Below are 13814 nucleotides of genomic sequence, written 5' to 3'. Positions count from 1 at the left end.
ACCCTTCCAGTTAAACCTGTCTTGTCTGTGTTACCTACGGGTCAATCCAACCTACACCCCCCCTCCAGAATGATCAATTAACTTATCATCTTTCACTGCCAGAACTATTGCCTACTTGTTCTAATGGAGCACGTAGCCAGAGCAGAGGACAATGATTGCATTGTTCCCCAAATGTTCCCACTTTCCACTTTGTTGTCATATCTTTGAAATAATCCCTTACCCTTGGCATGACTTCATTTACCAGGTCAATCTCCTACCTCACTTTGCACCTTCCAACGTCTATAGTTTGCTGTGTAATGTCAATGTTTTCCGCTGGCTGCAAATATCTCAGTAACAATTTATGTTTATATCAAAGTGTCACAATGTGTGTCACAATAGACATGAGGGAAATGGCAAGTAGAAGGGAGGGATTAGGAGGCTAGGCTAAAGGGAAAAGATTGGAGGGGTTTTGTTTAAAAAGTTGGAAACAGTTGCTTGGAATGACAGGGATTACAGCACAGAGCAGGCCACTTGGCCCAATTGTTCTAGGTGCCTCGGACAAGCCTCTTCCCACCTTTTTCTTATGGTCCTGTTCCATGTAAATTCTCCTTCACCCTTAGCATCTCCTCAGGTCTGGGGTAGACCTCCCATTCTACACTTCATCTGATGTTGTTTCTTTTTTCATTCACAACTCACCTCCTGACTCCCCAAAGCCTGTCCACCATCTACAAGGCACAGGTCAGGAGTGTGATGGGATACTCCCCACTTGCCTGGACAATTGCAGCTCCAACAGCACTCAAGAAGCTTGACACTGTCCAGGACAAAGCAGCCCCGCTTTATTGGCACCACATCCACAAACATGCACTCCCTCCACCAGCGACGAGCAGTAGCAGCAGTGTGTACCATCTACAAGATGCACTGCAGAAACTTGTTAAGCCTCCTTCAAAAGCACCTTCCAAACTCACAACCACTACCACCTAGAAGGACAAGGGCAGCAGATAGATAGAACGTCACCTCCTGGAAATTCTCCAAACTACTCAGCATCCTGACTTGGAAATATATCACCATTCCTTCACTGTTGCTGGGTCAAAATCCTGGATCTCCCTCCCTAACAGCGCTGTGGGTGTACCTACACCACATGGACTGCAGCAGTTCAAGAAGGCAGCTCACCACCACCTTCTCAAGGGTAGTTAGGCATGGGCAATAAATGCTGGTCTAGCCAGCGAAGCCCACATTCCATGAATAAATAAAGGGTGCAGGTGCCAATGGCAAGGCCCAGCATTTATTAGCCACCTCTGAACGTCCTGGAGAAGGTGGTGGTGTGCTGGACCATTTGAGAGTTAACCACATTGCTGTGGGTCTGGAATCATATGCAGGCCAGACCAGGTAAGGACAGCAGATTTCCTTCCCTAAAGGGCATTAGTGACCCAAATAGGTTGTCATTACTGATTTTACTTAATGAATTGAATCACCAGATCATGGGCCTCTGGATTACCAGTAACATAACCACTATGGTACCGCAACTATTACTGTATTGTGTTGGCTTCTATTACCTTCCTTCTTTAGTTTTTGAGGCTTTATTATTATTTGTTCCCACATCCAATAATAAGAATAGATGAAAGATTTTGCATTTATAGAGGGCCCTTCATGCTCTTAGGAAGTTTTGCAAAGTTCTTTACAACCAATAATTTACTTCAGAAGTACTTTTTTAAGTAATACATTTGTAACAGTGTTTACTTTGTCCCATTCCTGCTTTTATGGTCTCCTCTCCCTTGGGAAAACGTGACATAGCACCATCAATGCTCATCATAGCACAGGAGGAGGCCATCTGGCACATCACACTGAGACCGACTCTTTGAAAAAGCTATCTGATTCGTCCCACTCCCCATGCTCTTTCCCCATTGCCCTATAAACTTTCCCACTTCAATTACTTTTACGAGTCCCTTTTGAAAGTTACCATTGAATCTGCTTCCACTGCCCTTTCAGGCAGCGCCTTCCACTTGTGCTGGGTTAAAAAGAAATTGTCGTCTCACTTCTGGTTCTTTTGCCAATTGCTGTAAATCTGTGTCCTCCATTTACTGACACTGACGCTGCTGGGAATAGAACCAGAACACTATCGTTGCTCCGTCACCATTCATGTTCCTCCATCCCACTATTGACTTCTTTCTTACCATGGTTACAGCTTGCTCTTCCGACATATTTGCCACCTCCCCAATTTTGCCTCTTCGCTTTGAGTGACAGCCTTTGCATCATCCTCACTTACTACCACTGCGTGCTTGCTACATGTCTCCAAAGTGTTTGCCCTCTTTAGGGGCTTCCAAAAACCCTTGGGCTTTTTTTTGTTGTCACTTCAGCCTGTAGATCAACAAACCCTTTAAACTCTTCCAACTCCATTCCGAAACCTGTCCAATTTGCCCCCCTACCCCGCCTCCTCCCTTTCCCTTAGCAGCAAGTTTTAGTTCTGCAGCTGCTGCACTACCAAATCTCTTTAACCTAACAATTAATTTTTATTCCAGTTAGTAACTTTTGCAATCCCACGGTTAGCATGAGATCATTACCACGCGCTAACTGACGGAGTCAAATGTTAAATCCAGTTTTCGTACAATGAGGAGAGAATGAGTCTGAAGCCAGCCTGTGCCTTAAGACAAAAGCAAAAAAACTGCGGATGCTGGAAATCCAAAACAAAAATAAAAATACCTGGAAAAACTCAGCAGGTCTGGCCTCATCTGCGGAGAGGAGCACGGTTAACGTTTCGAGTCCGTATGACTCTTCAACAGAACTAAGTAAAAATAGAAGAGAGGTGAAATATAAGCTGGTTTAAGGGGGTGGGACAGGTAGAGCTGGATAGAGGGCCAGTGATATGTGGAGATAACCAAAAGATGTCATAGACAAAAGGACAAAGAGGTGTTGAAGGTGGTGATATTATCTAAGGAATGTGCTAATTAAGGGTAGAAAGCAGGACAAGCAAGGTAAAGATAGCCCTAGTGGGGTTGGGGTGGGGGGAAGGGAAGGGATCGAAATAGGCTAAAAGGTAGAGATAAAACAATGGATGGAAATACATTTAAAAATAATGGAAATAGGTGGGAAAAGAAAAATCTATATAAATTATTGGGGGAAAAAGGGGGGGGGGAATCGGAAAGGGGGTGGGGATGGAGGAGAGAGTTCATGATCTAAAATTGTTGTACTCAATATTCAGTCTGGAAGACTGTGAAGTGCCTAGTCGGAAGATGAGGTGCTGTTCCTCCAGTTTGCGTTGAGCTTCACTGGAACATTGCAGCAGGCCAAGGACAGACATGTGGGCATGAGAGCAGGGTGGAGTATTGAAATGGCAAGTGACAGGGAGGTCTGGGTAATGCTTGTGGACAGAACAAAGGTGTTCTGCAAAGCGGTCACCCAGTCTGCGTTTGGTCTCTCCAATGTAGAGGAAACCGCATTGGGAGCAACGAATGCAGTAGACTAAATTGAGGGAAGTGCAAGTGAAATGCTGCTTCACTTGAAAGGAGTGTTTGGACCGTGGGACAGTGAGGAGAGGGGAAGTAAAGGGGCAGGTGTTGCACCTTCTGCGGTTGCATGGGAAGGTGCCGTGGGAGGGGGTTGAGGTGTAGGGGGTGATGGAGGAGTGGACCAGGGTGTCCCGGAGGGAACAATCCCTGCGGAATGCCGCCAGGGAGGGTGAAGGGAAGATGTGTTTGGTGGTGGCATCATGCTGGAGTTGGCGGAAATGGCGGAGGATGATCCTTTGAATGCGGAGGCTGGTGGGGTGATAAGTGAGGACAAGGGGGACCCAAACCCCTTAAACCAGCTTATATTTCACCTCTCTTCTATTTTTACTTAGCTCTGTTGAAGAGTCATACGGACTCGAAACGTTAACTGTGTTCCTCTCCACAGATGCTGCCAGACCTGCTGAGTTTTTCCAGGTATTTTTATTTTTGTTTTGTACCTTAAAACAGGTTTATTCCCAAGATGGCAGAGAAACGACACAGACTCTTCTGGTTTCTCCCTACCGCCCAGTGTGAACACTTTTCATACCCTTGCAAAGAAGCCCTAACTGGGGACAGCTGCTCTTAATTACCATCTCAAAACATGTACTTTGACTGCCGCACAATTCTAACATGAACATCAGGGAGTTTTCATTGTTTGCAAAGGTAAATATTGACTATTAAGTATGTGTTAAGGTTTTCACACAGCCTCTGCCAAGCAGTTCATTGGAAAATGGCATTCCCACAGCTTGGTGCTAAACGTGTTAGTGCTCTGTCATTACCCAAAGCCCACTTTGCACCTAATTCTGTCTCGTATTAACTCACTGCCCTCATCCTTAGTATTTCTTCCATTTCTTCAGGGTTGAGGTAGACCTTCTGCTCTACATGCTTCCCGATGCATCCTGCCACTAGGAAGAAACATTAGGCTGTGTGAATATTTCATTACACAGAATATACGGTAGAGAAACAGACCAGTTGTCCAACTGGTCCATGTTGGGGTTCATACTCTACACAAGCATCCTCCCAGCCCTCTCCATCTCATTTCATCAGCCTCATCCTCTATACACTTCTATTTGGGCATCTCACTTCCCCTTAAATGCATCTACACTATTCTCCTAGCACTATTTTAGATAGCGAGTTCCACATTCTCACCACCCTTGGGGTAAAGAAGTTTCTTTTGAATTTGTTGTTTGATTTGGGGGATATGATGTTAGCCAATTTCTGGCAGAGAGGCTTAGGGATGGAATTCCAGAGCTTAGGGCCCAGGTAGCTGAAGGGAGGGTCACCCATGAAAACTGGGGATCTGCAGAAGACCCGTCCCAAAGGAGGGGCTGTGGGGTTGGAGGAGGTTACAGGGACAGAGAGGAGTGAGGAATTTAAACACAGGGATGAAGATTCTAAAATCAAGGCATTGAGGAACTGGGAGCCAATATAGGGCAGCGAGAGAGATGATGGGTGTGAGTTAAGGGCAGCAGAGTTTTAGACAAGCTGAAGTTTATGGAATGGTAGAAGATGGGAGATTGGCCCTGAAAGCATTTGGAATGGTTGAGTGTGGAGGTAACAATTTGGATGAGGGTTTCAACAGCAGATGAGTTGAAGTCGCGATATAGATGAACAATATTATGGAAATTGAATTTCTTCATGATCACATATCTACAGGGCAGAATTGCCAATAATCTTCAGAAAGAACACATGGATGGAAAACAGAAATGTTTCAATGGAATATTAGGGTGAGGTTTTCTTGAGATTGGGATTAGTGCTGAGATAAACTGTCAAGAGTTTGGCTGCAATCTTACTGTCCAACACAATTGTTTTGAAAAGTGTTTTGCTCTTTGTAATTGGAAGGGTTTCACACTGTTAAATCATTTTAATGGAAACAATGCAAGCTACTGAGGCACCAGATGGATGCATTTTGAACCAGGAGGGTGACATAAAGCCAATTACTTCACAGTGGCAGAGGACAATTAAATAAATCAGTCTGAATTTTTTACCACAGAGGTGAGATTATTCTTTTTTTTTTAAAACCAGTGAAAGTTTGACTTGCCCTAGGAGTATTCTTGATGCCTGTACAGTGCTCAGATTGTTCTGTGCCCTCTGATATTGTTTGTTCTTATGTACCGGAGTGCACTGATGACTCATATCCACAACAGAGACTTGTGATTCAATATCTTGCTCCTCCTCATTGTCACCGCTGTGGTACCCAGCTTGCTTCTTCACATTAACAGCAATTGTGCAGTCCAACCAAAGGGAAATCAGGAGTCCGTCTTTGCAGTGGGAATGCCCAGCTCCCCCCCGACTTTGTTCCTCACCACCTGCAGTATAACTGTGAGCCAAAACCCTGCATTTGAATAGTTAAGAGGTGCACCAGAACACTCATTAAAGCTTTGCTGTAATAGATGCCAATCGGTGGCTCAGTGGGTAACACACTCACCTCTGAGTCAGAATGTTATGCGTTTGGATCCAGCTCAGGAATTCAAGTTCCCCACTCCTGGGACTTGAGCACATAACCTAGGTTGACACTGCAATGTAGTACTGAGGGAGTACTGCACTGTCAGGGGTGCTGTTGTTTGGATGAGATATTAAACTAGGGCCCCATCCACCATCTTGGGTGAACATCAAAGGACCTGTGGGATTCCTTAGGAGAAGATCGAGAGAATTATTCGCAGTCTCCGGGACAGTATTTATTCCTCAACCAATGTCACTAAAACCAGAGACAGGCAACAGTTTGTAAGGGCGGTAAGGTCCTATGATGATAGTTGGAGATATGATAGTGACCATGACAGTAAGTGTCATCTGCATAATATCGCATCTGATAATGCAGTGCCAAGAGTTTGATGACCTCACCAGGTCAGAAGGAGGCCATTCAACCCATCATGCCAGTAGTGGCTCTTTGAACGAGAGAAGCAATCAGCCCCATTCCCCATAACCCCACAAATTTTCACCCCATCGTGTATATAATCAACTCCCTTGTGAAAGCACACTATTGAATCTGCTTCCCCCACCCTTTCAGGCAGCGCTTCCCTGATCACAACAATTCATAAAAAGGATTCTCCTCGTCTCGTGTAAAGTTCTTGGATTCTATAATTATCTGTAGCTGGAAGAGAGAGGACGTGGGCAGGGTTGTCCGTGCAGAAAGTAGACAGAGACATCCTCTTTGACTTGGTTTTCCCGGCTTCTCTCTGATCTTTCTGATGCTTCTGGGCTCTTTTCACCTCTGGGGGCAACAAAAGAAGGGCCCACTCCATAAGACCAAGCCTATTAGCCCAGTTCCAGCCAGACAGGCAATTTTCAAATCACCACTTGTTTCAACATTCAAAAGAGGAGAAAGGCTTGCATTAATATAGCACTTTTCTCAACCACAGGACGTCTCAAAGCACTTTGCAGCCAGTGAAGCACTTTTGAAGTCCAGACACCATTTTAATGTGGGAAGAGGCCTCACATGTCACAGTGAGGTAATGACCAGATAATCTGTTTTTGGTGATGCTGTTTGAGGGTTGGGTATTGGCCAGGAGAGCTGGGAGGAGAACATCTCCGCTCTTCCTTGAAGCAGTATTGTGGGACTCTTTACGTCCACCCGAGATGAAAGGTGGAACCTCGGCTTTAGTGTTGCACCCGAGAAACGTCACCTTCGACAGTGCAGCACTCCTTCAGTACTGCAGGAGGAGGAGGTTGCTTCCCCTGGGACTGTACCCTCGCAAAGACTCACTTCTGGAAAAGAAATGGATCATGACCCATGAAGCTGTCGCTCTTCTGGTTTCCTTGTCACCTGCCTCCAGTTTCTGGTAGCCTGCGAGCTATCCTGGCCACGCGTGGAACAATCTGCAGTCATTAAAAACTGCAGTGAGTAATAGGCATTTTCATTGATTTTCTTGTCCAAGAAGATGTGGGGAGTTTCATCTGGTAATCCTCACTTTATACTTCTGAAAAGGGAGACATGTTGCCGAAGATGTTCATCTTGTACTCATCAGGACAAGTGCAAATTTCAAACTATCAAAACAATTTACACTACAGGAGAGAAGGAATGCCATTTGGTTGGCAAGTTGAGTCCGATGGATGAGGTGTATCCTCACTTTATCATCAGGCACCCAGGAGATGGCAAAAATGTGCAAACATTTTTGGGACCCTTAAAAAAAAGTTTACAAACCAAATCAGTGTTAACTTGTTAAAGCTCCAACTCAGAATGAAATAAAATCTATTTCCAGGAATATATTTGCGCAAACAAACTCCACCTGGTGTAAATCCAAGTGAAAGCGTCCAACTTACGGGAAATCTCAGGATCACTAACTAGTTTTGGAAAGAAATAATGATTAGGGATGAGGAATTCAGTGTAACTATCGCAGTCTACGCAATCTCTTCAGATCTTTAGCCATGCAGCAGTGCTAATAGTCATCGTTGGTATTCTTATTATGTTTGTTATTTGTTTTATGTGCATTTATGAACCTTGACGCAGTGAGCAGAGTTTCTACCTCTGGGCCAGAACGTTTGGGTTCGGGCTTTGATGGCCAAGGAAGTTGTGTCCACAGCGTGTTCGAACAGGTTGACTATCAGCCTGTGAGTCCCTCCAATACGCCTGATGGCAGGTGGCGAGAGCGGGAGAGTTACCTGGTCAGCCAGACTGCAGGAGACAACAGCAAACCACTGCAGCACTTTACCCAGCAGAATCATAGACTAACCCATGGTTGCCAGTGTCATCTTAGGGCATGGTAGCTGGACAAGGAGGAGTGGGGTGGGTGGGGGGGGGTGGTTGTGAATAAGTAATACAGCTCTGCCAGTTATTTAAGGGAGAGTACAGGCTGCAAGCCTGACAGAGAACACAATCAGGAAATAGTTTCACTTAAAAGCTAGAGTTGCAGGCCAAGTTGTTTTGAACCATAGTAACTGATACAATGCCCAAGTCGGGGATCTGCTTCATCAGTCATATTTACCAAGGCGAGATTACAGAAGTAAAAATGGAATTCAATGAACCTGGCAACTTGGAGTCTGCCCTGTGATTCTGTGATTGTGATTATGGGCTGACAGGGGGAAAGTTGCTTTTAAAACTCGACCGCTTTGTTAATGTTCCCTCTGGCAATGGGACCTTCAAGGCGGAGGGGGCAGATTGGGCGTTAGTTGGGCACGAGCGGTGGTCAGAGGTCCATGATCGACAGGAGGAGACTGGGCTGTGGGGGAAGGTGAGCTGGGTGGGCGTGGGCTTCAGAGGGAGAAATTGTGGGCATCCAAGTGGGGTCATTTCACTGTGATGAGGGAAGCAGTAGCCCGGGGCGAGGGGGGAAACACCAGTGATGATTGGCAGTGGGGATCTGGGTGCGGGGGTGTGTTTGTGACGCCCCCTCCCCCTGATGGGTCCAGTCATTGTGGTCTCGGGCCAGTGACCTGCTTCTCCCGGCTCCACATTCAGCCAGGTGTGCGGAGGAGCGGAGGACCCTGCCTGCCTGTCGGTGCCACACTCCGCTGCGTGAGGGCGAGCAAAGTGCCGGATCCTAACTTAAATAAATGGTTTTATCAATGAAACATTCCCAAAACGTCTGCTCCTGCTACGAGTGCGTCTGTGCAGTACAGCGGGCAGTGAACCTCCAGCCGAAATACACGTGCTCTTCCTGCTACCACACGGAGGTACTTGGCCGAAGTGAACTGGCTTAACTGTCTAGTGCCCAAAAATAGGGGCATTTCATTGCCCTATTTCTAGTTCTGAATGTCACTTGCAGGAAGGTAATAGTGTCTGGAGGAGTATTTCCTGGCTGAGATAGTGAGTACATGATTAGTTCCCGTGTGCCTTCCCCACATTTAGATCTGTAAATCGCCTACATTATTGTGTCTGGAGGTTGACCGCATCCCAAAACATAACGAAATGGCCTGACCGAATATTGGCGATTGACCATGATACCTGCACTCATCCACTTAGCGTATTTTTCCAGACTACAGTTTTGTAAAAGCGAATCTCCACGCTTCCTTCCAACGTGTGTGCGTGATTGGCTAGTCCATTTGCAGAGACAATATTCCTAGCCTCGATGAGGATTCCCCCACGTTGCCAAAGGAAACTTCAGCCAAGCACATCGAACCCATGCAAAGACACATGTGCAGTTTACAAAGCTTTGCCCAGCCAACTACGTCAGCTACATATAACACCAGGAATGTTCCTGAGTATTAGAATCTGGGCTCGCACTCCCAAATAGCAACACAGCAAGCTCCTGATTCTGGCCATGCATGTTTCCCTGACCTTCCCTACCCTACACGAGTTCAAACGGAAGACTGGCAGAGCCTGGATTTTCATCAGGGTCAGGAACGGGAAATGGGGCTTAGGATCCAGTGCCGCAACTCCTCCTGTGGCATTCTTTAGGCCAGCCCATTGCAATTTTCAGTGCTGCAGATCAAAGGCATTGCATGTGACATATTTATGGGCTTGTATTCCTTTGTGGATAGAAGATTAAAGGATGATCTGATTAAAGTATTTTAAATGGTAAAGAGGATTTGATAGGGTCGATTCAGAGAAACCGTTGCCTCTGGCGGGGGGAATTCAGGACAAGAGGATATAATCTTAAACTTAGAGCCAGACCATTGAGACAGCAGATTAAGGAGTTCTTCTTCGCACAGAAGCTGGTGGAAATCTGAAATAACTCTCCCCCAAAAGGCTGTGGATGAAGGGCGCAACTGGAGCTTTCAAGACTGTGATTGACAGATTTCTGTGAAGTTAGGGGCATTAAGAGAAATAGAGCAAAGGAGGGTAAGTGGAGTTTGAGGTGCAGGTCAGCCATGGTATATTTGAATGGCACAGCAGGGCTTTGAGGGGCTGAATGGTCTCGCCCTGCTCCAATTTCCTTCCCAATTCACTGTGAAGGGTTAAATAATCTTGTTCCGCTTGTGACCCAATGCTTTGGAGACGTATCCTAAGGCTTGACTGACATTGTTTACTGCAACATCACATTTTAATGGGCATTTTCAGTAAATGGTTATGAAAATGCATTCAAATGATTTTGAAATATTTTCTGTCAAATTCCTCAGATTGCTCACTTGGGACAAATCTGTTGCTATCCTTGTACTTACATTGGAGACAATTTATCTCCTGGCTATTTTTAACATGCATAGTCAATTCCTGCCAAATGAATAACCTGTAGGCAATGGTGCATTTATTTGTTCAGAATATAGCAAGCGGCACCAGTAGGAATGTTCTCTTGCACAATTAATAAGCTGCTGTTTAATTGGTTTTATCCTGTCGTAAATTTCAAACTTTTTGCTGTTTTCTTTTTATTCATTCACAGGATGTGGGCATCACTGGCTGGGCCAGCATTTATTGCCCATCCCTAATTGCCCTTGAGAAGGTGGTGAGCTGCCTTCTTGAACCGCTGCAGTCCATGTGGTGTAGGTGCACCCACAGCGCTGTTAGGGAGGGAGTTCCAGGATTTTGACCCAGCGACAGTGAAGGAACGGCCGATATATTTCCAAGTCAGGATGGTGAGTGGCTTGGAGGGGAACTTCCAGGTGGTGGTGTTCCCATCTATCTGCTGCCCTTGTCCCTCTAGGTGGTAGAGGTGGTGGGTTTGGAAGTTGCTGTCTAAGGAGCCTTGGTGAATTCCTGCAGTGCACCTTGTAGATTGTACACACTGCTGCTACTGTGTGTCAGTGGTGGAGAGGGAGTGAATGTTTGTGGATGGGGTGCCAATCAAGCGGGGCTGTTTTGTCCTGGATGGCGTCAAGCTTCTTGAGTGTTGTGGGAGCTGCACTCATCCAGGCAAGTGGAGAGTATTCCATCACACTCCTGACTTGTGCCTTGCAGATGGTGGACAGGCTTTGGGAGTTAGCACCGTGAGTTACTCGTCGCACGGACCCTAGCCTCTGACCTGTTCTAATGCCATTGAATGTCAAGGGGCGATGGTTAGATTCTCTCTTGTTGGAGATGGTCATTGCCTGGCACTTGTGTGGCACGAATGTTAGATGCTAAGGATAATGGGGAACGTTTCATGATGGGAGCAGATAGTTTACTCACCAATTATATACAACCTGTAAACTTTAATAAAGTCAAGGGTAGCAGACACTCGGGAACACCATAAGCTGGAAGTTCCCCTCCAAGCCACTCACCATCCTGCTTTGGAGATATATCGGCCGTTCCTTCACTGTCGCTGGGTCAAAATCCTGGAACCCCCTCCCTAACAGCACTGTGGGTGTACCTACACCACATGGACTGCAGCGGTTCAAGAAGGCAGCTCACCCACCACCTTCTCAGGCGCAATTAGGGATGGGCAATAAATGCTGGTCTCGTCTGCGACAGCCAAGAACGAATAAAATAAAGGCTCCTGACACTTTAAAGATCACTTCTTGTTCTTTTGCCTGTTTTTGTTCCAGTCTCGGTGACCTGCATTATCACATGGGATTATAATGTAGAATGTTACAGGACAGAAGGAGGCCATTCAGCCCATCGGACCTGTGCCGAATGTTCAAAAGAGCTATTCATTTCGTCTCATTCTCCCTGCTCTGACTGCATATCCTGGTAAACTTTTCCCCAAGTTCTCCAATTTCCTTTTTCAACGTTACAATTAAATCTGCTTCTTCCGTCCTTTGAGGCAGTTCATTCCAGGTCAGAGCAAGTCGCCGCTTCAGAAGGGATTCTCTTCATCTCGCCCCGGATTTCTTCGGCCAATTTCCTTAAATCTGCGTTCTCTGGTTTCTCTAAGCCAGATTTTCCTGACTCTATCAAACCCTTCCTGATCTTTGGACACCTCTATTAAATCTCTATTTTGGGTCTCGGTTCATCATGTCCCAAAGGAGTTCCAGGATCAAGGGCTTGAGCTGGAAGCAGTGAGGTTGCTTAACTTGTCCTGCGTACATATCGTAAATACATAATATCGAATATCAGAATGCGATTGCCATCTATTCTCGGACTGCACATGGCCTTTGAAGAGGTATCTAACACTGTGTTGACCTCTTCATGGTAATTCTATTTATAAATGGGTATGTGGCTGGGTTGCTAACCCTGCAGGGTTTGGCCTGGAGTCCCCAGGAACTGAAGATCAATCTCCAGGACACCGCTGTGTGCAACTCTAGAGAAAAATCATTGGAACATTTTAAAAAAAGATTTTTTTTTGTCATTTTCTTTGGACATTTCTCTTTACCAGCTACAAAAATATCGAAAATGGGAGGAAATAAAAGGCAGTTTGGCTGACAGTCAAGCATCATCCTTTGGGTAATGAGTCTTTTTGCTTTCCAATTGGCGTAGGGAGGCAGTGTGTCACAAGGACAGATGTGTTTTCCGACTAATGACTGGACCATGGGGGAAAGTCATGTGATGGAGCCTCCATCACCTTACATTGCAAATAGTACCCTTGATTTGACCTGTTGGTGACCTAACTGGTTGAAGGATGTGAGAGGGTGTTTAGGTTATTGTACTGGAATTCCCTTCCCCCTAGGGCCTGATTCATGCTACAAGCCTACAGATGTGATAGTTGCCCTCTGCTCTTTTGTCCGATTGGCCATTCCCTGTGGTATGAGCACGATGAGCACTCACCTCACCTGACCTCTGCTCAAGCAGGAGTCCTGGCTAATGATTCCCCCACAGGAGCATTGTTACTGGCTGGCTATCTACTGAAAACAAAGTGTACATCAAACTTCTTGCACATCATTCCCCACCATGAATAGAAACAGGAAGAGGCCATCCAGCCCTCAAGGCTGCTCCTCCATTCAATTCAATGATGACTGATCTACACCTTAACTCCATTTACCTATTTCAGCTCCCATATCTCTTGATGCTGTTACTTAACACAAATCCATCAGTCACAGTCTTCAAAGCTCCAATTATCCTCCAGAATCCACAGCCTTTTGCGGGAGACAACTCCAAATTTCCTCTACCCTTGTTGGGAATAAAAGTGTTAAAAACAAAAAAACTGCGGATGCTGGAAATCCAAAACAAAAAAAATAACAAATCCCTGGAAAAACTCAGCAGGTCTGGCAGCATCGGTGGAGAAGAGCACGGTTGTGACATTTCGAGTCCTCATGACCCTTCAACAGAGCTTGTATACTCTGTTCTGTTAGTTCTGTTGAAGGGTCATGAGGACTCGAAATGTCAACTGTACTCTTCTCCGCCGATGCTGCCAGACCTGCTGAGTTTTTCCCGGAATAAAAGTGTTTCCTGATTAGAGCCCCCACCCTAATTTTTGGATTACATCCCCTTTGCTCTTGATTTCCTCACCAATGGGAATAGTTTCTCCAAATCCGCTCTCCCAGCTCCTTGACATTTTAAACACCAGTCACTCCTTAATCTTCTATTCTAGGGAATATAAGCTAGGATCAGGCAATCTATCCTTACCCCGCAACATCCCGATGAGTCGGCACTGCTTCTGTCTCTCAATGGACATGGGGCTATCCCAG

This window comes from Cetorhinus maximus, chromosome 28, assembly GCF_964194155.1.
Source record: "Cetorhinus maximus chromosome 28, sCetMax3.hap1.1, whole genome shotgun sequence".
In the NCBI taxonomy this organism is placed as follows: domain Eukaryota; kingdom Metazoa; phylum Chordata; class Chondrichthyes; order Lamniformes; family Cetorhinidae; genus Cetorhinus; species Cetorhinus maximus.
This window is presented reverse-complemented; position numbering follows the sequence as displayed.